The sequence below is a fragment of the Macaca fascicularis genome, chromosome 4, assembly GCF_037993035.2.
Source record: "Macaca fascicularis isolate 582-1 chromosome 4, T2T-MFA8v1.1".
Taxonomy (NCBI): domain Eukaryota; kingdom Metazoa; phylum Chordata; class Mammalia; order Primates; family Cercopithecidae; genus Macaca; species Macaca fascicularis.
Genome location: NC_088378.1, coordinates 12,621,755 through 12,644,825, shown reverse-complemented (window position 1 = coordinate 12,644,825; position 23,071 = coordinate 12,621,755). Strand labels below are relative to the sequence as shown.

The 23,071-nt window shown below is 44.1% G+C and overlaps 2 long non-coding RNA genes across 2 annotated transcripts; one reads left to right on the top strand and one right to left on the bottom strand.

Moving 5' to 3' along the window:
- Nucleotides 1-2,610: 2,610 nt before the first annotated feature.
- LOC141410035 (uncharacterized) lies at nt 2,611-22,158 on the bottom strand. The gene is made up of 2 exons (XR_012433336.1): nt 22,048-22,158; nt 2,611-2,655 (listed from the first exon to the last, which is right to left on the bottom strand). It is a non-coding gene; the product is annotated as an uncharacterized lncRNA (long non-coding RNA).
- On the top strand, nt 9,881-14,246 carry LOC135970511 (uncharacterized). Its single transcript, XR_010586191.2, has 2 exons — nt 9,881-10,754; nt 11,516-14,246. It is a non-coding gene; the product is annotated as an uncharacterized lncRNA (long non-coding RNA).
- Nucleotides 22,159-23,071: the final 913 nt, after the last annotated feature.

Below are 23,071 nucleotides of genomic sequence, written 5' to 3'. Positions count from 1 at the left end.
TTTACAAATTTTTTTTTAATGTATTTTATTGAGCTGGCAAAAAAGCAGGAAACCCAGAGAGACCAAAAACAAAGTTAAGGTGGGAAGTGAGCACACTCCTAGAAAATCTGACAAACAACATTTGAACTTCTACTTTGACAGGTGTGCAGAGTCTGGGACACAGAAGATAAATCCTCAGTCTTGTCCAAGATCAGGAGAATAAGAAGACTCTACCCTCTAAAACCAGGAGTCCAAAGGGCCAAAGGAAAGGTGAATGTGAAATTAACCTGCTGTGCAGAAGAGGATCCCAGGAAAAATCGTCTGTCTTGATCAAAGTCCTGAATAAAGGAGTATAAAAAATTGTCTTCCTTGAGAATTCATAACTATGGTGTGGTCCATATGTAATATTATGTCCCAAATTCATGATACCATGGAATTATTTTAAAAACTTCATGAGCCCCAGTTTGTGGTGCTTTTAACAACTGGCAGAAGGAAAGACACGTCCTCTTGGAGGGCTATCTTGAACCTAGGCCCCAAAGAATTTCCATAATCATAATCAGAAAACACAAAACATATAATAAGCAAGGCTCCATGTAAGAGCAGACAGAAACAAAATATAAGGTCAGATACACAAAGGCTTGGGTATGAGAATAAGCTGACACAGAAAATAAGTGTATCTAATAGGTTTAAACAAATAAAAAGGAAGTTTGAAAATAGAAGAAAGGAACAAGAGTCTATAAAAAACAACTGAGTAGATTTGAAATCAAAATACTTCTTTGTTTTTTTCCCAACTAGATATTATGTCCTTGAAGACACAGGGATCAGGCTAAACACTTTATATGTTATCATTTGTCAATTGAAGGAAGTTAGAAACAAACTACTCAATTTTTCTTTGAAACCCAGCAGTAAGAATGAGAGTTGTGACTAAATTTTTAAAATGTAAATGTAAAAACTCCTGTTGGAAATTCCAATCAATCTCTTCTAGAGGAAAGGAAGACAAAGTAAGAATTAATGCAATGCTTCTGGCTGACTGGCCTCCAGCAAATGGCATTGAGCTTTGTAAGTGGTCCATCTACTCTGTTTCTCATCTTGCAAAAACTTGTGACGTGAGCATGTGTCCATGTCCACTTGTGAGAAAATCTATTTAAAATGTCAGCTGGGCGCGGTGGCTCACGCCTATAATCCCAGCACTCTGGGAGGCTGGGGCGGGAGGCTCACTTGAGGCCAGGAGTTCGAGACCAGCCTGGCCAACATGGTGAAACCTCATCTCTACTAAAAATCCAAAAAGTAGCAGGACTTGGTAGTGCATGCCTGTAATCCTAGCTACTCGGGAGGCTGAGGCAGGAGAATCACTTGAAACTGGGAGGCAGAGGATGCAGTGAGCTGAGGTCATGCCACTGCACCCCAGCCTGGGCGACGGAGCAAGACTCTTAAAAATAAGTACATAAATAAATACAATGCCTAGTAATTGGAACTTTAAATACAAATTGCTTTAAAACATTGATGTGGGACGGGCACAGTGGCTAATGCCTGTCATCCCAGCACTTTCGGAGGCCCACGCGAGCGGATCATGAGGTCAGGAGTTCGAGACCAGCCTGGCCAGCATAGTGAAATCCCGTCTCTACTTAAAATAACAAAAATTAGCCGGACATGGTGGCAGACGCCTGTAGTCCCAGCTTCTTGGGAGGCTGAGGCAGGAGAATTGCTTGAACCCGGGAGGCAGAGAATGCAGTGAGCCAAGATTGCGCCACTGCACTCCAGCTTAGGCAACAGAGCGAGACTCCATCCCTGCCCCCCCCGCCAAAAAAAATTGATGTGATACTTCAAAGAAAGCAAGGCCATGTGGAACCATTCGTTACTCTGCAGAATACATTGCATCTCCCTGGTTTGGCTCGGCATGTCCACTTATGTGTAAAGTTTCCTGGAATAACCTGGTACTAAAGCCCCCCAAAGGATGTGATTTGGGGCTCCAGGGACATTAAATCTGATTATTGTTCCTCCCACAGCCATATCTAGAAATGGAGTAAACCTGTGAAACTGGAAGACAGCAGAGGAAAAATAAAATGTTTGGGAAATTTTGCAATTCTGATGTAAACATCAGTCTAAAATTTTCAAGCTAGCAAGATATGAGGCCTGTGCGCACATGACAGCAAATGTTGGCATAAAAAACTGCTAAGTAAAGGAACTACCAGAAAGCTGACCAGAAGGAGGTTCCTTCAGGGTGGTGTACCCAGGAGGGCATGGAACCTCCAAGCCCCTTCCCCTATACCTTGCCCTCTATATCTCTTCTTCTGTATCCTTTGTAATATTCTTTATAATAAACCTATAAACCTCTAGGTGAGGACACACGTAGAGTGCCCGGGGAAGGCAAAGGCTCCAGTGATGTAGAAAATACTGTAGGTCCTGATATTAGGACAGTGTAAATGACCCTGGTTGACAGTGTAAATAACCCAGTAGGGAGTCAACAAGAACATCAACTAATAGCAGGGGCACAGAATGAAGCAAAGAAACAGAAATGGAGCTAACGACAATCCTCAGCCTTGCAAGGCCTCTCCTGCCCCTGTCAGAAGACAGCGGCGCCCGTGGAAGAGTGTGAGTATGGGAGAAAGGCAAGTCCCGTGGACAGATGGGGAACCCTTTGCTCTCATTTCTCCAGCTGTATTGGGTTCTGTTTACCTGGAGACAAAGAAAGAAAAAGTGAAAGAAAAGTACCAAGTCAAGCTACCACAGCCACTATACAGATAGTGTATTTGAGTCTGAATGCTACCCATTAGCGATGGTTAAACTGTCTCAGAAGAAAATTTTTCCTTTGTTGGAGGAAATTTTCTCTCAGTTCAGGTCCTGGTTGAGCCCTACTTAGTGGTCTCTCAGAGAAGGGGTCCTAATGGTGTTAGTGGGACAAGCTTGTGAGGCTTTGTCTTCCCACTCCAGGAGATGGTGTCCAAGTCATCTGGCCTGAGACCATTGGAGTTTTCACCAGAGAAATGGTTTTGGCTGGAGGTCAGATTCACTTTCCTCAGAGAGCAGCTCTGCTCCACTCCTTTCCCACTCCCTGGCATAGTTCACATTCCTTTAATATCCCATATCTGTGTCTCCTTAGGGGCTCCTTGTGCTCATTTCTGGAGAGACAGCTGAAGCCACCAAAATAGGTGACAAAATCACTAAGTGAGACATCTGTGAGGAGGAAGTCTCCAGGCCTTCAAACACAAGTTATTTTATGAAAGCATAACATCTGAACCTCACACATTCACACAGTATCAAGAGTCCTTTTGCAACTTCACTTCTCAGATGTATAATCTGAAGGGGTTTTTTTTTTACACTTAAAATGACTTTTATAAAATCTGTATTTTGGAAACAAATAATGAAGCCAAGTGAGTAATTCCATAAACAAACACAATCCCTGCGGTCTTATTTAGGGAACTTGACCAAATCTGGTCCCTTTGGGCCAGGCCTTCCTATTCTCTGTGGAAACTGAAACCCCTCTTGGAGTTTCTGGGGATATTGCCATCTGGTAAAAAGATGAGGTTTGAGCTTGGCCCTTTCTTTTCACTTGTGCCATGAAAATATTAATGTCTTGTTGAAGAGGGAGTGGGTTGTCATGACAACCATGACCAGTAGGGTCCATGTGACCTATGTGGAGCCTGGGAACCAGAGAGGCTGTGGCCTGCACAGGCTCGCCTTTCTTCAGTGGATGGGCAGCAGAATAGGGCTACGGGAAATGTCAGTGGCCTCAGAAACCACTGTCAGCAGTCCCCCAGATCTGATAACTCTGGGTCAAGTAGCAAAATCAGGTTTCTTTACTTGCTAAATAATCAGATCTGAAGAAAACTCCTGGCAGAAGAATTCCATGCGGCCCAGTCCAAAAGAGGCAGCCATCTTGACCCATTTCCCTCTTATAAACTCGATATTATAAAAAAATTATTGTCAAACTAATTGATCCCCAAGTGAACAATGAGAATTGCATTCCTTTCACAAAAGTATAAAAACTAGTTTGTCTATACATGTTTTCAGTTAGTCCCTCTCCACTTTTTCACAATTATTGTACATTAATATTGGAATTAGACCAGGTCAAAATTCGTATGTCATGTTGCTTAATTTCTGCATTCAAGAAATACTCAGAAGATGAAAATGTTAGATGGCTTGGAAAATTCTGTCTAGAACTCTTTAATATCCTACCTAGTGCTACTTCATTCTCTCATATGTAAAAAATGTTTATTAACCATGCATCTTTCAACTTATCCAAAATGAAACACATATTTTATAAAACACCTGTATTTTTTACTTGTCCCACATCTATGAGGATGGTACTTCTGTCTCCTTCTTCAGTACATACATTTTTTTTTCACTTTTTATCAAGAAATATGCATATAGGCCTGGCTCAGTGGCTCATGCCTATAATCCCAGCACTTTGGGAGGCCGAGGTAGGTGGATCACTTGAGGTCAGGAGTTCAAGACCAACCTGGCCAACATGGTGACCCCTGTCTCTACTAAAAATACAAAAATTAGCTGGGCATGGTGATGGGCACCTGTAATCCCAGCTACCCAGGAGCCTGAGGTGGGAGAATTGCTTGAACCTGGGAGGCAGAGGTTGCGTCACCACACTCCAGCCTGGATGACAAGAGCAAGACTCCGTCTCAGAAAAAAAAAAAGAGGAAAAGAAATATAACATACATATAGAAAACTGAAAAACATTTATGTTAACAATACAGTTTAATGAATTATTATAAAGAGAACAACCAAGTGTAACTATCACCCAGATCAGGAAATAGAACATTACTAGTCCCCTATAAATCCCTGGAGTGCCCTTCCCCATCAAAACCATCCTCTCAACTCGGTGCAGTGGCTCACACCTGTAATCCCAGCACTTTGAGAGGCCAGGTTAGGAGTATCACTTAAGCCCAAGAGTTCAAGGTTGCAGTGAGCCGTGATGGTGCCACTGCACCAGCCTGGGCAACACAGCAAGACCCTGTTTCCAATTAAACAACAAACCCCTCTTCTCTCTCCCTAAAAGTAATGATTTTCCTAACTTTTGTGGTAATCATTTCTTTGCTTTTCTTTATAGCTTGCTGTGTTTGCATCCCTAAACACTGTAATCTCATTTTTTTCCTGTTTTTGATCTTCATATGAATGGGATCACACTGCATATGTTCTTTTGTGTCTTGCTGATGCTTCTCAATATTATGTTGTGAGATTCACCTATGTTGCTGTGTGTTGCTGTAGTTCATTCATTTTCATGGCCATATGATAGTTCATTATAGGAATAGTTTTCTATCTCTAATCTATAATAGTTACTTTGTCGATCTATTCTAATGTTGATGGCTAATTGGGTTATTTCCAGTTTAGGGCAATTGCAAACATTGTTGTTCTAAACATTCCTGGGCACATGTGCATGAGCTTACTATATGCTTTTATTTATTTATTTATTTTTAATTTTGTAGAGATGGAGCCTCAATATGTTGCCCAGGCTGGTCTCGAACTCCTGGCTCCAAGTGATCCTCATGCCTCAGTCTCTCAAAGTGCTGAGATTACAAGTGTGAGCCACCATGCCTGGCCCGAGTTTAGTATATACTTAATAGAACAATGCCTGGGTAATAGCCCTGTGCATCTTCCACATCACTCAAGGCCAGATTGTTCTCCAAAGTGGCTGTAGGGTTTATACTCTCCACAGCACCGTGTGAGTATCTACTTGGCCACATTGGAATTGTTGGACTGTTTAATTTTTGTGTTTTCTTCTTTTAGTGATGATGGATTTAAACAATTAGATTTAACAAAGATTTATTGCATACCTACTAAGAAGTAGTACCTATACTAGAATCTTCTGGATATATATATTTAATCATCATAAAAACCATAATATAAAGGATTATAAAATCACCCCTATAAAGGAGATAATTTTCTCCCCATTATATAAATAAGGAGATTGAAGCCTGGCCACAGGCCTGAGATTTTCCAGCTGAGGTGCTGGCAGAGCTGAGATGTGAACCCAGGCCTGGCTGACTGTAAAGACCGCACTCTCCCCACGCTGCTACAGTCTCCATCCCTGCACCCCGCTTCCCCTCATTCTCACCTGGAAGACAGCTGGCCAGGTTGGAGGCAAGTTGCTGCTGGCCACATGAGCCCCTCACTGGGGACCAGGCCCTGGCTCTGGCCTCACAGACGCTCTGCTTTAACTAACGAAGTTTACCATCCAAGGAAACGTTGCAGGAGGGTCATGCTGCACTAGCCCAGTAGAATCACAATTCTTCTGTTAGAAATGATTTTTCTTAGATACTCCTTTAACTGTTTTTTGTTGCTTGTTTGTTTTTTTGTTTTTTGAGATGGAGTCTTGCTCTGTAGCCCAGGCTGGAGGGCAGTGGCATGATCTTGGCTCACTGCACCTTCCACCTCCTGAGTTCAAGCGATTTTCCTGCCTCAGCCTCCCAAGTAGCTAGAATTACAGGCGTGTGCCACCACGCTGGCTAATTTTTTGTATTTTTAATAGAGACGGGGTTTTGCCATATTGGCCAGGCTGGTCTCGAACTCCTGACCTCAGGTGACCTGCTTGCCTCAGCCTCCCAAAGTGCTGGGATTACAGGCGTAAGCCACCGCGCCCAGCCACCTTTAACTGTTTATTCTGTTTTGTTGAATGATGAGAAGCCCACTTCCTTCTCTCACAGCCTCAGCCTCATTTACTTCTATAAGTCCTTTTGCAGTGGGATCTTTCCTCTCTTACTCTGAGCTACTAGAGGGTAAAGTCTGTCTCCTAGTCCCTTTTCAGAAAAGCACATGTTGAAGGCCCAGGTTGCCCAGGTTGCCCAGGTCAGGAATCAATGTGGAAGAAAGGGCACAGGAACCAGGAGATGTGGCTGCTTTACCCTGCTTCATCCTTGGCTCACCCAACACATTTGACCTTCCTGAGTTTCAATTTCCTCTTTTATAAATGAAAGTGCTGAACTAGAGAATCTCAGACACACTTTCTAGTGCGCTTCTGTGACTATGTTAATGGATTTCTTCAACAAGCATTTACCCAGCACCTTCTGTATGCGCCAGTTTACAAGCAACACTTCTGGCCCGTATCACTGACAGGTAACATTCCACAAAGCTGTTGTGTTTTCCCTTGTTTACGTGTTTGTGGATGTTCACTGCTTCTTCATGGTTTAGCTATTTCTGACCTTTGAACTTAGCTGATTTTTTAGCAAGGGCTGTTTTCTCACTAGACTGGAAGCTTATTGGGGCCAGGCATTGTGTCTAACTGGTCTTTGTATACTCAGCACATAGCAGGCACTCAATAAATGTAGAATGAAGGAAGGGAGGGAGGGAGGAAGGAAGGTTTAATCCTTGGACTCTTCCCATATCTATTATATCACTGGGCACAAGAAACAGTTGGTAGTTAAGCCACAGTCCCTGACCACAGAGGGTGCCATTGGTAGCAGGCTCTGACCTTTTACCAAATCAGCAAATCATCAGAGCTATAGAAAATCAGATTATTTTTATCGAAGCTTTTTGCAGGTACCTAATGTAATCATGGCCCTGATAAAGGATGCCAAGTGCTCCTGAGTGCGAAAGAGGAGAGAAAAATACTATAATTAGGTTATTGGACTCATTTGACTTCTAATCATAGAAAATCTACTGCTCTGGGAGATCTTCATTTCTGCTGAATTGGCATTGCCATAAGGCAACTGGTTCTTGTTAGTTTTTGTCAGAGTGTTTCAGAGATGTTCTTTGGGAAGATCTCATTTTCTTCACCTGCATCCAGCTGTGGGTCCAAACTTCCTGGTGATCTGTGATTTATTATAATCTGCCCCAATTAGCTTTTTCCTTCCTATAGTTACCACTTTACCCCTCACTTGAGCATAAGATGTAAAATTTTTCTTGTGTTCTTCTGTGCTTAGCCAGGGTACCTTCTAACACTCACATGGCAACCCTTGCCCTCCCAAAAAGAAGCCTTGGACTTCTAGAGCTCTTTCTGGAGGGCAGCGGGTGGGAAACAAACTGCCCTCATCCCCAACCAAAATCTGATCACTGGCTGGGCTTGGAGGATCAGGTCACTGATTAATTTTTTTCTTTACCATTTCCCTCTAAGGTATCCAAGATAAGAGGACTAATTTCTAGGTAGAGAAGCGAAATCTGTTTTTCAAAGTGCTGGAATTACACTGTAATAGAGCCCAGTCGATGGCTTCAGGCTAAGTTCCTATCTCACAAGGCTTGCATCTCTCTAGCCAGCTGGGCCTTGGAGAGGTTCTGAAGGAAGACCTCAGCCACGGAACCACTCACAGCCACCTGCTCCTCTCCTGTTTGAGGTTCTGGGGTCCTGAGATGGCATCTGACCACAGGTGGTCTGGCCTTTACCCTGATGTGGTGTGGGGGTGCAGAGGGGTGAACTGTCCTCAGCTCTCTACGTAGCAGGCTATGCAAATGTCAGGAGTCCTAAGGTAAAGTAAGAATGGGCCCATCATCTTGCTTTTGTCGGGTCTGGCTCCCCTAGCGTAGGGGGTTGGGGGCTCATTGCAGCAGCTGCTGGCCTATCAGGCTGCCGTTTTTATTATGGTAACTGCCTCCCATTTCTTCCCCTCCCCTCTCCTCAGTAGTCCTCAGTTATTTAGCAGTGAACACTTCCAGAGGGACCCTGAGGGGAAGGCATTCTGTCAAGTGCCAGGTCCCTGTCTGCCCCGCGCAGTGCTAATGTCAAGGCTGTGAAGCTAAGCCCTATAGAGGCCCATTCTTTAAAAACTAGATGGTGGTGTTCTTCAGGAAGGGATGTGTCTTAGCCTTTTTGCCTTCTGGGTTTCCTGGAGCTGTTACAACAGCTCTGCCAGTGGCCTCCAAACATTGCCTGAGATTGAGAAACTGTACCTCATGCAACCATGTGCTACTATTTTTGAATGGTATTTGTATGCCTTATAAATATTTATCATTAGAATTTTTCTCAATCAATGGGTAATAGTAATCATGGGAGAGGCCTTGAAGCCATCTGACATTAAAAAGGGCTATCCTGTGCACGAAAGTTGGGCAAAACTAGCAATGGCTCTTTTTTTTTCCTGACTGCTGATTAGCCTATGCCCATACCCCTGGCTTCCTTTTCTTTGGGGATGAGGCTAAGGAAAAAATGCCAGCACTTTTGCATCAGCAAGGAAATTCTGCCCTAATAAAGAATGGGCTTAATGTCTTTGTGGTTCTGCTTTCCTTGACCTATAACTGTTGTCACAGGAAAGATTTCTATTGGGGAAAAATATCCCTTTTAAAAAGGAGATGAGCTATATAATAAAGCTTAATATTTATTCTGAGTTTGATAACCACCATCATCACCCTATTCTAATCTTGCATAGTTTAAAAAAATTGAATAGTTACTGAAAAGGGATTCACCTTAGGGATGAGATGCAAGGTTGGAGCATCTTTCTCCTGAAGGGATGATGTTTCAGAACAATCTTGGGAGGTGAAACTGGGTCTTGTCCAGGAAGGCCTCAGTGCTACCATTGTTTTGCCTTAGTGAACCCTGCAATTAACTAGGGTGGATTGGTCCACTCTGCAACCTGAGCCACATGTTATCCCAATACTCCTAATACCCCTGGTTACTGTCGTACTTGCTAGAATCATCTGCAGATGCTGTTTGACATCTCTCCACAGGGGTCCCTGTGGATCATCATTAATCCCCTTGCTGTGGGATCCCCACTCCTGCTGCTGCCAGCTGCCGTTGTCCCCTGGATCCTTGCAAAATGGCCAGTGTCAGGGTACCCCTGTGTGCATTCAGCCACATGGCGGGGGCCAGCAAGTTGTGCGGCGAGCCAGCAGCTGGGCTGTGCATTGGACTGTAGCCTTCTTCAGGCTTCCAGTATACTTCTAGAAGGTGCCTCCACCAGTGCCTCCCTTGTTGCAAAGTTGTTTTGTACCAATGACATGCCTTCACTTTCATTCTGTTCCTTAGGTTCCTCTCCTTTGAACCACCAAACTGTCTCCAAGTGCCCATTCCAGGAAACATTGCCATTGAAGAAGGGCTTGCTTTCAGGTCAGGCTTTCTGGTTTTCCCAAAAGCCGGTCTGAGGCTGTCCCTGACTGCACCTGGAGAACCAGATCCCTTGACTCCCATTTGAGGCCTGAGCACTCCGCCGCCTGCTCCAAGGGCTTTCATCATAGTAACTGTAGCATCTCCTACCATTTTTTAATTATTATCATTCTTACCTCCTATCTGCCATGTGTGAGACATTTGGAGGGACAGTATGGGAACAGAAAGACCTTTGGTGAAGTCTTAAGAATTTCCCGATTAAAATGAAAACATACATTGACCCCAGTTACATTGCTCATCTCACAGCTTAGTATGCCAAGAAATAACCATGATATGTGTAAAACAGGATGAAGTAACCCACTGGAAGGAGAAAGAAGCCAAAACTGGTCAACCTGCCGGCCTGACACAGCGCCCACGTGGCATGCCTCTAGTACAGTGAGGCACCTCTCAGCCTGTGGACTCCACCTCTTCTTAGTGGAGACACTCAGACATCCTCAGAAAAGGGTGGAATTCAACATGAAGGATGAGGAGGAAACATCTCTAACTTCCACACATGATATACTTACCAAGTCTATTCAGGCCAGAATGAATGCTTCCACATCATCTCTGCTAAGGCACAGGCATCACTCTCATTTGCAGGTGGGAGAGTGAGGCTGGAGGGTCAGGCTTGGTTAGAGCAAGGCTGAAATCTCACCTACAGCTCCTGGCTCCAAATCTGCCCCTCCCAGAACCATTCTTACCAAGAAAATCTCCTTCTCCATTGCCTCTGGTACCTGTCATGGGGCAACTTTTTCTGGTGAGTGTAACTCAGTGGGTGTCATTGTCTTACTTAGCTAGAGAATGACATCAGGATTGGAAGCATGTTTAGAAATCACCCCAAGGTTCACAGCCCCCACAGTACCAGGGCATTTCGTGTGTTCCTTGTGGGGGGTGGTGGTCAGACACACATGGTGCACTGATGCCATTCTTCCTAGAAAAACATCTGTCATCTGTGGCACCCAGGGCACTTTACTCATTTTCTCTCTCAGCGGCCTGATCACAGTGAGGCAGGTCACAACCAGAACCCCTATTTTGCAGATGCAGAAAGAAAAGGCAGAGGGAAGGAGAAGCAGAAACACAGTGTCCCTTCCTACAGGTACCTTCACTATCAGACTACACAGCATCTACTTGCTTTGGCCAGCACCTGGTATTGCTTTACAGGGAGTTCTGCAAAAGCAAAAAACTGTGTCTGTACATAATCCCTTAACCAGAAAAGCAAGCTGGCCAGGTGCTGGCAGGTTGTGGTTTCTTTAAGGTGGAGCAGAAGGGCTTTGCCTGAATTTCCTGATCTCCTCCTGCCATCTGGTGGCTGTGAGCTGAGCATACATGCACATTTCAATCTTCATTTCCTGTGCTCCTTACTTCAAACTCCCATGCTCCGTGATCTTCTGAGGTGTGATGAGGGAAGGAGGAATGGGAGAAAGGTGAAGATAAAGGGAGAGGAGAAAGAGGAGGAAAAGGAGGAGAGAAAATGTAAAAGGCATGTACCTGTAGCTTTCATTGTATGTTCTTCCTTAGGTCCTCTCACCCTTCATTCGGCTACAGAGAACCTTCAGCGTATGGTGGAGACAAGCCATTCGGTTCGATTGACATTTTGTGGAGTGCCTGCTGGGTGTTGGACACTACGCTAAGGGTTGGTCTGCAAAATGGGTACTTAAAAGATCCACTGCTCTACAGTACTTTATCAACATTCATTTTAGAAGGTATTTTATTATTCTGAGAAGCAAGGTACCGTTTCAACACACAGCAGTCTTTCACAGGGCACTGTTTCATATTGATAAAGTCCAATTAATCAGTTTTTCCTTGTATGGGTTGTGTTTTAAATGTCAAGTCTAAGAACTCTTCGCCTAGTCATGGATCCTGAATATATTCTTCTATTTTTTTCCTGAACAATTACACTTTACATTTAAGTCTGTGATTGATTTTAAGTTAAATTTTGTATGAGATATGAGTTCCAGGTAGAGATTTGTTTGCTTTTTGTTGATAGCTGTGTTTATCCAGTTGTCCCAGCACCACTTGTTGAAAAGCCTATCCTTCTATTGAAGAGCTTTTACACCTTTCTAAAAATCAGTTGGACATATCTGTGTAGGTCTGTTTTTCAGTTGTCTATTCTGTTCCATTAATCTCTGTGACCATCCCTTCACCAAAACCACAGTCTCGATTACTATAGTTATGAGTCTCAAAATTGGGTAGAGTGATTACTTTTACTTTATTTTTATTTTCCAATAGTTTTACCTTTTTCAGTTTTGTTTGCTTTTCTATATAATTTTAATTTTTCTTTTAAGATGGCATCTTGCTCTGTTACTCAGGCTGGAGTACAGCTTCATGATTATAGCTCAGTGCAGCCTCAAACACTCAGGCTCAGTGATTCTCCTCCCTCAGCCTCCTGAGGAGCTGGGACTGCAGGCATGTGCCAACATGGTAGGCTAAGTTTTAAAAAAAAAATTTGTAGAGATGGGGGTCTTACAAAGTTGCCCAAGCTGGTCTCAAACTCCTGGCTTCAAATGATTCTCCCACCTTGGCCTCCCGACTATGTTAATTTTAGAATAATCTTGTCTAGATATATAAACAATCTTGCTGGGATTTTGATAGGAATTGCATTAATCTTATATATCAATTTTGGAATTGTCATCTCTGCTATGTTGAGTCTTCTATTCTATTTTTTACGTTATTTTATTTTATTTTTTGAGGCAAGGACTTGTTCTGTTGCCCAGGCTGGAGTGCAGTGGCACAATCACCGCTCACTGCAGCCTTGACCTCCCAGGCTCAAGGAATCCTCCTACCTCAGCCTCCAGAGCAGCTGGGAATACAGGCACATGCCACCATGCCCAGCTAATTTAAAATATATATATTTTTTGTAGAGATGGAGGTCTCTGTATGTTGTCCAGGCTGGTCTTGAACTCCTGGGCTCGAGTGATCCTCCAGCCTCAGCCTCCCAAAGTACTGAGATTACAGGATTACCGCTGCCCAGCCAAGTCTTCTAATCTATAAATATGGCATGTCTTTCCATTCATTTAGACCTTTCATCATTAGTATTTTGTAGTTTTCAGCATACAAATCATGTACATGTTTTGTTAGATTTGGACCAAAGTACTTTTTCTTTTTCTTTTTTTGGCAATTGTAAATGGTATCATATTTTTAATTTTAGTATCCATGTATTCATTGCCAATATATAGAAACACACTTGACTTTTTTTTTTTTTTTTTTTTTTTTTTTGAGACGGAGTCTCGCTCTGTTGCCCAGGCTGGAGTGCAGTGGCGCGATCTCGGCTCACTGCAAGCTCCGCCTCCCGGGTTCACGCCATTCTCCTGCCTCAGCCTCCCGAGTAGCTGGGACTACAGGCGCCCACAACCGCGCCCGGCTAATTTTTTGTATTTTTAGTAGAGACGGGGTTTCACCATGGTCTCGATCTCCTGACCTTGTGATCCGCCCGCCTTGGCCTCCCAAAGTGCTGGGATTACAGGCGTGAGCCACCGCGCCCGGCCCACACTTGACTTTTATATGTCTATCTTGTATCCTATGACTTTGCTGAACTTATTAGTTTTAGAAACTTTTTGTATATTTTTTTTCAATTTCCTACATAGACAATCATAGCACTTGCAAATAGGGATAGGTTTTTTATCTTCCTTCCTTCCTTCCATCCTTCCTTCCTTCCTTCCTTTCTGATCTGTTTGCGTTTTCTTGCCTTATTGTACAAGCTAGAACTTCAACTCTACTATACTGTATAAGACTTAAGAGAATAGACATCCTTGCCTTAGTCTGGGTCTTAGATTGGACCAGCCCTGCATCCTGAAATACACTGTTCTTGATTATAGTGTATAATTCTTTTTATATATTGCTGAATTATATTTGCTAATATTTTGCTGAGGATTTTTGTATCTACACTAATGAGGGATATTGATCTTTGGATTTATTTTTTCATACTGTCTCTGGTTTGTGTATCATAATGAATTGTATCATAAAATGTTTGTGTATCATAAAATGAATTGAGAAGTGTTACCTCTGAAAGAGACTGCGATTTTCTGAAAGACATTGAGTAGAACTTGGTGTTACTTCTTTTTTGAACATTTGATAGAATTCTCTGGGGAGATCACCTGGGATTGGAGACTTCTTTTTTTGGAAGGTTTTTAGTTAGTAATTTAATTTCCTTAATAGTTATAGGGCTATTCAGATTATCTATTTCCTATTTGGTGTGTTTCAGTGGTTTGTGCTTTTCAAGGAATAAATCCATTTCATTTAAGTTGTGAAATTTATGTGTGTACAGTTCAGTCTTTTTTTATTATCCTTTTGTGTGCAGATGTGAGAGCTTTAAAATAAATAATACCTAATATAATTTTTGGCCACAAATCACATCATGATGCAACATTTTGAGATGCCTATATATTCTCTTTCTAGCAGCAGTCACAGATGTTGTAAGGGCACTTCTTTCTCTTGTTAAAAAACATCACCTGACCAGGCATGGTGGCTCATGCCTGTAATCCCAGCACTTTGGGAGGCTGAGGTGGGTGGATCACTTGAGGTCACGAGTTCAAGACCAGCCTGATCAACATGAAGAAACTCCATCTCTACTAAAAATACAAAGTTAGCTGGGCGTTGTGGCGCATGCCTGTAATCTCAGCTACTCGGGAGGCTGAGGCAGAAGAATCACTTGAACCCGGAAGGCAGAGGTTGCAGTGAGCCGAGATCTGCCACTGCACTCCAGCCTGGGCGACAAGAGCACAAGTCTGTCTCAAAAATAAATAAATAAATAAATAAATAAATAAATAAATAAATAAATAAAATCACCCATATCTTGAAAGTACTAATTTTAAAAATACTTATAGTAGCATACTAGTGAACCACTTCCTATAGGAAAGGTCAGCAAATTTAGGACAATCAAGGTTTTTAAAAATTGTTTTTCAAAGAAAGTGCATAATTCATCTTTAAGTCCAACAATTCATTTATACACTGTCATGAGCAATCCAAAAACCTTTATGTGGTACAAAAGATTGTCATGGCCACCCCTACCCCCACCATTTCATTTACAAAATAATGTAAAGATTCTGCTATAAAGATCTTGTGACTTCTGTAAAAGTTAATGGGAAAGAAAAAAGTTTAAAAAAATTTCTTAAAGTCCTGTCTTTATAAAATTAGTCATGTCCATAACATCCTGTAGCACGTAAACTGTAGTGTGAGGTGACTCACTGCAGGTGAGTGCACAAGTAAGGATGCCATCCTCGAGGCCTCAGCATTACGAATGCCACGTCTCCTTGGGGATGAAAGATGTTAGACCATGGCTGGCTCACAATGGACAGAGAGGTGCTAAGGACCATCCAGATGGCAAAAATGGTAAAACAATTTTTATTTCTAATTTTTCAGATCACTAATACAACAAAATAGAATTTCTTATGCTTTCTTCCTGCTGGGTCCCCGTGGCCGTCAAGTGCTCTGTGGTGTGCCCCTCCTGCCTCAGTCTGGCGACCACGGCCCCACACTGGTACTGTAAGCGTGCTAGCCTTGCCTGCCTGCCCGCCCCCACCACCAGAGATTTCTAAGCTTCTTAAGAGCAACAGCTGTGCCTTGTCCTTCTCATCCCTCCCAAGCACCTAACCCAGGATGAGCAAAGCTCAGCTGCTCCATGACACTGGCTTCAGGAACTGGCTGTGAACAGCCAATAAGCCCTATAATTTGCAGATGTCCACGCGGACCCAGCGTAGGTGGGACACAGTGAAGAATAAAGCCCAGATCCCATTCCTGAGGCTGCCTGAGGTACTGGGATGAGAGGTGTTTGCAAGACATGCCATACAGTCCAGGGTAGAGAGAAGCAAGAGCTGCTGGAGAAATACTCGCAGAGTGCTGTGGGAGACTGCAGCAAAGACGCTTCCTGCTGGTTCATGCTGCCTAGCACTGAGAAAGGCTTCCTGGAGGAGGTGGCATTCTGCTCAGTGGTATAGGCTTTTGTACTATGGCAGCAAGAGGAAAAGGACTAAGAAAAGGTGATGAGGTGAAGCTTTGGAGATGCCATCAAAGAGGAGCACCCATCGGGGAAAAGTACAGAGGGAGGAGGAAGGGCAAAGACCTCACCAGGTCGCTCTCAAGGACAAACAAAAATCCATAGGTGGTGGCCTGGGATGTGACAGTAGCACTCGCTACAGTATTCCAGATACATTGGGTTTTTGATAATACTTTTTACCCAGCTGGGGAAAAAGGCCATTAGTTGCCAACTCACAGATTTTCTTACTCTTCCTCCCATACCCCAAACACAACCCTGCCTTTCGGCCCTTGCGCTAGCTTCCCTCTGACTAAAATGCTCTGCCCCGAGGGTCACCCAGCTGGGCCCCATGCCCTGCAGGGCTCCACACAGAAGCTATCTCCTCAGAGGCCTTCTCTGACCATCTGATCCCAGGGCGCCCCGGGCACTCTCCAGCCCAGCACCCTTCTGCATTTTTGTCTCGGTCCTAAACACACCCTGATGTTGTCTCATTTATTTTTATGGTGATTTGTTTACTATCTGCCTCCCCCACTCCACCCACCACCTCCACACTAGACTATAAGGGTCAGGGCTGCTGTGATCACTGACCTTAAAAACGGAGTGACCAGCTTCACCCTGGTCCTCTTAAAGTACTTTGTTATAAAGGCTAGTTTGATGAAATGGCCTCACCTGAGAGGACCTCAAAACCACTTAATGGAAAAAGAGAGGGGGAGTGAGACAGAAATATAAAAGAGTGGGATTGCTCCAATGAAACTTGATGTGTGAGGTTACCAGGCAGTTTTAGTTTAATGCCTATTTCAATCTACTTTGCCTCATTTCTTTAGCTTCAGTTAAAAAAAAAAAAATACTTACTGTGCTTCATGTACCTCTCAAAGCTGCCTTAAATTGTCAGAGAACAGTGATCAAACTAATAAATATATTTTAAAAACTTTGGGGATATAACATCAATTATTTGATTTCTCAAACAATTTTATTAGGCCAGACTTGGTGGCTCATGCCTGTCATCCCAGCACTTTGGGAGGCCAAGGCTGGAGGACCACTTGAGCCCAGGAGTTTGAGACCAACCTGGGCAACATAGGAAGACCTGTCTCTACAAAATTAAAAAAAAAAAAAAAAAGTAGCCAGCCAGGTGCCACCCTGTAATCCCAGCATTTTGGGAGGCTGAGGCGGGTGGATCACCTCAGGTCAGGAGTTTGAAACCAGCCTGCCTAACATGGTGAAACCCCGTCTCTACTAAATACAAAAAATTAGCCAGGTGTGGTGGTGCATGCCTGTAATCTGAGCTAATTGCGAGGCTGAGACAGGAGAATCGTTTGTACCTGGAAGGCGGAGGTTGCAGTGAGCCTAGATGGCACCATTGCACTCCAGCTTGGGCAACAAGAGCAAAACTCCGTCTCAAAAAAAAAAAAAAAAAAAATTAGCCGGACATGGTGGTGTGTGCCTGTAGTCCCAGCTGCTTGAGAGGCTGAGGTGGGAGGATCACTTGAGCCCAGGAGGTTGGACTTGAGCTTGCAACGAGTCATGATCGTGCCACTGTACTCCAGCCTGGGTGACAGCCAAAAAAAAAACCCAAAAAAACAACAACAAAAAAACCTTCTTTAGGAAAGTTAAATGTTACTCAATGTTGAGTCCTTGTTTCCTAATCTTAGCTAATCATTAGGTTCACTGATGACACTTATTTTAAAAATACAGTTTTTTGGGTCTCTCCAAAGAAGATCCAAGTTCAATAAGTTTGGCATGGGGCTGAATAGTCTGTATCAGCTTCCCAGGTGGTTCTGATGGCTCACTAGGTTTGGGGAACAATGTAGTAAGTCATCCTTAATTATCATCCAGCAAACAGTATCAATGGCAAACTCAACTTGCTTGAGAGCTCAGTAGTGTGAGGAAAATAGTCTTAAAGAAGTGAACGCTTTTGCCGAGAATGTGCTGAGTATAATGTTCTGACATGTAATATAATGACATATTTGGTCAGATTCTCCTAATAAATGATGATGTCCAGCATGCCGGCACCTTAGGGCGCCCTCTTCAGGAGCCTCTTGGGTGGCTGAGGACCCTCAGTCCTCCCTACCTGATAGGAGGGTCGTACCGGTCACCCTCACTACTTCCAACCGCAGTGACTCAGCCCTTGGAAAAACCAACACCCTGACTTTGTTAATCTTCCAGAGAGCAGGTGAGCACCAAGCCCCTGCAAGAGGCTGCCACACACACACGAGGAGGGACCAGAGTTCAGGCGTCTGAACTTGTGGTCATGGGCCCCTGGAGAATCTATGCAAAATCTCAGTGGATATTTGTGTAGAACTTGGTTAGAGTGGAGATTTCTGAGCATTCATCCTCAGCTTCTTGGTGGAGCCCATGACAACAAAAGGTTAGGGCCTCAGCTTAGAGAATGAGACTGGTGGTTCACGTCACCAAGCTGCAGATTACCCTCGGCCCTTTGCAGTCTGTCTCACAGGTGAAGGTTTGCACTGGGAGGAGGACCCAAAGCGCACCCTCCATTCGGCTTCATGTAGGCAGAGGGAGCAGAAGGCACACATGCAAACATGAAGGGCCGTGAGTGCTGCGCAGAGAAGACAGAAGGTGGAGGCCGAGCTACCCCAGGCCAGGGTCCAAGAATGGGAATGGAGGAGTGACATCTGGCCATCATCCGTGCCTCTGAGCCCCTGGGCAGGTTCCTCAGGGCTGCCTCTACTCATCTTCCAGATGGAACTGAAATGCCAGCCCGAAGAATGGGAGCCCTGTGACCCAGCATCTCTCTCAGAACAGGAAGGGAGTTTGAGGACAATCATAGATAACAATTGCTGGCTAATGAATGTCTGCGCGGTGCTGGGCGCTATGAGTAATGATCTCTGATGCCCACAGCACCCGGCAAGGTTGGTATTCTTTCCCCCATTTTACAAATGGGGAGATGAAGGTTGAGCAACTTTGGCTAACACGCCAGGTCACACAGCAGGCATTTAACCCAGGTCTGACTCCAGACGAAGCTGGACAAGTGAGGAAGCCAAGCTCCATACTAACGGCTTTGCCCATCATGGAGCTGAGAACCTAGCCAGCCTCTCTTGATCCCATTCCGGACCCTTCTGCCACACATGGAGCTTGGAAAGAATGAACTAACACAGAAAGGAGGTTTGGCTCTGCAGAGGATGTAAATGGGGGCTGAGGTAAACAGCAGGCTGAGGACACCCTCCCCACCCCCACCCCCTGGGGCATAAATTCTAGCCTTGAGGCAGAGTTGAAGGGGACCAAAACTCAGTGGCACAAACTGGGGACAAACCAGAGCCTTGGAGGAGAAAGCCTTCCCCAAACCAAGAGTCAAGGTGGGTCTAGAGAGCACACATAGGCTGCAGATCCAGGTCAGCCTGAATAAGGACGGTGCCCTGGGTCACAGCAGGAAGAGGGACCTGCCCTTAGCTGTCATCAGGTTGCTCTGGGGCCCTCTGACTTATGCTATGACAAGAGCTCTGAGTGCCAATATTCTGCCCGCTCCTTCTCCATCTCCATGAGGGAGTCCCCTCCCAACCACCACAGCAGGTCCTCTCTTCCTTCTTCTTTCTTTCTCTCTTTTTCTTTCTTCTTTCTTTCTTTCTCTCTCTCTTTCTTCTCTTTCTTTCCTTCCTTCCTTCCTTCCTTCCTTCCTTCCCCTCCCTCCCTCCCTCCCTCCCTTCCTCCCTCCCTCCCTCCTTCCCTCCCTCCTTCCCTTCCTCCCTTCCTCCCTTCCTTCCTTCCTTCCTTCCTTCCTTCCTTCCTTCCTTCCTTCCTTTCTCTCTCTCTTCTTTCTTCCTTTTCCTTTCTTTCATTGATAAAGAGTTTCGCTCTGTCACCCAGGCTGGAGTGCAGTGGTGCGATCTCAGCTCACTGCAACTTCTGCCTCCCAGGCTCAAGCGATTCTCCTGCCTCAGCCTCCTGAGTAGCTGGGATTATAGGAGTGCACCACCATGCCCGGCTAATTTTTGTATTTTTTGTAAAGATGGGGTTTTACCATGTTGCCCAGGCTGGACTCTTGAGCTCAGGTGATCCGCCTGCCTTGGCCTCCCCAAGTGCTGGGATTACAGGCTTGAGCTATCACACCTGGCCCCTTCTGTTCCTTATTCCCCACGTGTAACTATGGGCTACAAAGTGGTGATTGTAAGGTGGGAGTTTAGCTCATCCATACATCAGCTGTCTATATTTTGCCCCAAACTTAAAGTTGCTTTGTCATGGTTTGAGCATTATTTTTGTGCTGTTCAGTTTAATTATGTCAGTACCACAAAAGCATAAGCAATTATTTTTAATTCTACAAACTCGATAATCAAGTTGCTCTAATCAATAGAAATCAACTGATATTTCTTTAGCAATTGAATTTAATATTCTGCCTTTTCAGAGTTTGGTTAAAATATGATAGGTTATTAGTGCAAAATGAGGGACACATTTTGATGATAGCAGCAGTTTTTACACTGTGCACCCTGAATTTTGGGTTCTAAAGGGGAATTGTTACGTCTTGAAGGACCAAATTATGTCTAATTTCTCTCTGAACGTTCAGAAGAATAACACTCATTATAACTCCCTCTTCTGAATTGCCAGAGCACTTTGTAATTTCTCGTTGTATGGATGACACTCGGCCCTGCACTGGTGCTCTCTCTCAACCCTTTTCATCTCCTGGAGACTAGCGATGGGTTTTGTCATTCTGCATCTCTCCTCCCGAGCACAGTGTTTGTCCCTCGGTCCGTTCTATGCCTTTTACTACATTTCCTGGCTGACTTGAGTGCCCTGGTCTTCCCAGAATACCTGGGCGAGGCTCTTCCTTGACACTTACCACATTATGTCTATGTGTTGTCCCTAAAAGATCACAAGCCTGTCATGGTGAGGGAGTTTGTCTCATTATTCTCAGTGTGCCCAGCTCCTGGCACAGAGTAGACAGCAAGTAAATGATGAATGAATGAATGACTGGTGAATATCTGTACACTTTTTTTTTTACAGAGTCTCACTCCATCACCCAGATTGGAGTGCAGTGACGCTATCTCAGCTCACTGCAGCCTTCACCTCCTGGGTTCAAGCAATTCTCGTGCCTCAGCCTCCTGAGTAGCTGAGATTACAGATGGTGTGCCACCATGCCCAGCTAATTTTTGTATTTTGAGACAGGGTTTTACCATGTCGGCGAGGCTGGTCTTGAACTCCTGGCCTTAAGTGATCCACCCGCCTCGGCCTCCCAAATTGCTGGGATTACAGGCATGAGCCACCGCGCCCAGCCCTGTACACTATTTTTAATAGCTTGATTCACATACCATAAAATCCAACCAGGTAAGGCACACAGTTCAGCGATTTTTAGTGTAGTCACAGAGTTTTGCGATCACCACTACAATCTAATTTCAGATGTTTTCATTATCCCTAAAAGAAATCTTGTACCCATTAGCAATTATTCCTCATTCCTGCCCTCACCCCCAGGCCCTACTCTTTATCGCTACAGATTTGCCTACTTGACATATCACACACATGGAGCCATATATATGTGTGCCCATCATGATTGGCTTCTTTCACTTAGAATAATATTTTCAAGGTCCATCCTTGTAGCAGCACGTATCAGGACTTCATTTTCATTGCTGGATACTACTACTTTATATGTAATGCCACATCATGTTTATCCATTCACCAGGTAGTGGACATTTGGGTTTTCACTTTGGGGCTAATATAATAATCTTTTGCAAACATTCATGCACAAGTTTTTGTGCGGATATATATTTTTATTTCTCTTAGGTATCTAGGAATAGAATTGCTAGATGCTTAATATTTTGAGGAGCTGCCAAACTGTTTCCCAAAGCTACACCATTTTACATTTTCATCAGCAGCGTATGAGGGTTCCAATTTCTTCACATCCTTGCCAGCCTTTTTTATTCTCCATCTCTTTGATTCTAACCATCCTAGTAGTGTAAAGTGGTGTCTCACAGTGATTTTGATTTGCATTTCCCTAATGAGTCATGATACTGAGCATCTTTTCGTGTGCTTACGGGCCATCTGTATACACCGTTTGATCAAATTATATATCATCAGAGCTTCACAGAAATAAAGGTCTTAGATGAGGCCCAAAGAGTAACATTAAGTGACTTACCCACAGTTATGTGCATGAGGTTTTATACGGTTAGTAGCAGTACAGGATCTCAGATACACTCCTGACTCCTAGTGGTGCTCTGTTCTTCCTGCCTGCCCCTTCTCTCAGGATGCCTCTGGATCGCCACCTGCTGGAGGAATGAAATGGCTGGATTCCTTTTGGGTCGCGGTAAGCATGTGCCTTGGCACTGCTTGATTTTATATCCTGCCTATTCTTCTTTGGTTAGATTATTTCAGCTCTGAAAATGGTTTTCTCTGGATGCAGACTTCATATGTGAATAAATGTTTTTTATAACTTGCATCTGCTTAGAGTTTTAAACAACTGATGGCTCAAGTCCAAGCCCTGAAGAATTGCAAGCAGCTTTCTTGCCCACTTGAGTATCAAAGTCGGGTTTAAAGTCATCGGATACATTTAAACCTTTCCACCTAATATTTTCACTGTGACCCAAAAAACACAAAACCCAAGTAAAAAAGTATTGGAAGTGAAGGGATGCAGGGGGATTCTTGGGGGCAGTTATAGCACATGTGTGAATGTTGAGGTTTGGGGCAATAGAGAGTTGTGTTGCTATTGCTAAGCCCTCTAGAGACAAGCCACGTGGGTCTGGAGATGAAGCCAAGGAGAGCAGCCATTCTTAGTGTCAGTTCCCAAGGAAGGGTCAGGTTCTCAGACAAGAAACAGACCCTGAAGGGGCTGGCCAGCCAGCCAGCTGGTGTATAGTCAAGACAAGCTGGATTATGCTGCCATAACAAATAACACCAAAGGTCTCCATGGTTTATTAGAATGTAATTTATTTTTATTTTTTCCCTTATTTCTCCAAGGAAAAACAGAATGTAATTTTATTTCTTGCTCACACAGCATTTGCCATGGGTGGTTTGGTATTTCCATGTGGAGGCTCAGCCTTCCAGGCTATTTTATCTTGGGGGTCTCTGTCTCAACATGGTATTTCCAGGTTTTCCATGCAAAAGAAAAGAGATCTAGAAGCTCTCAAGCCAGCTAGTAAGTGCTTCACCTTGGAAATGACACA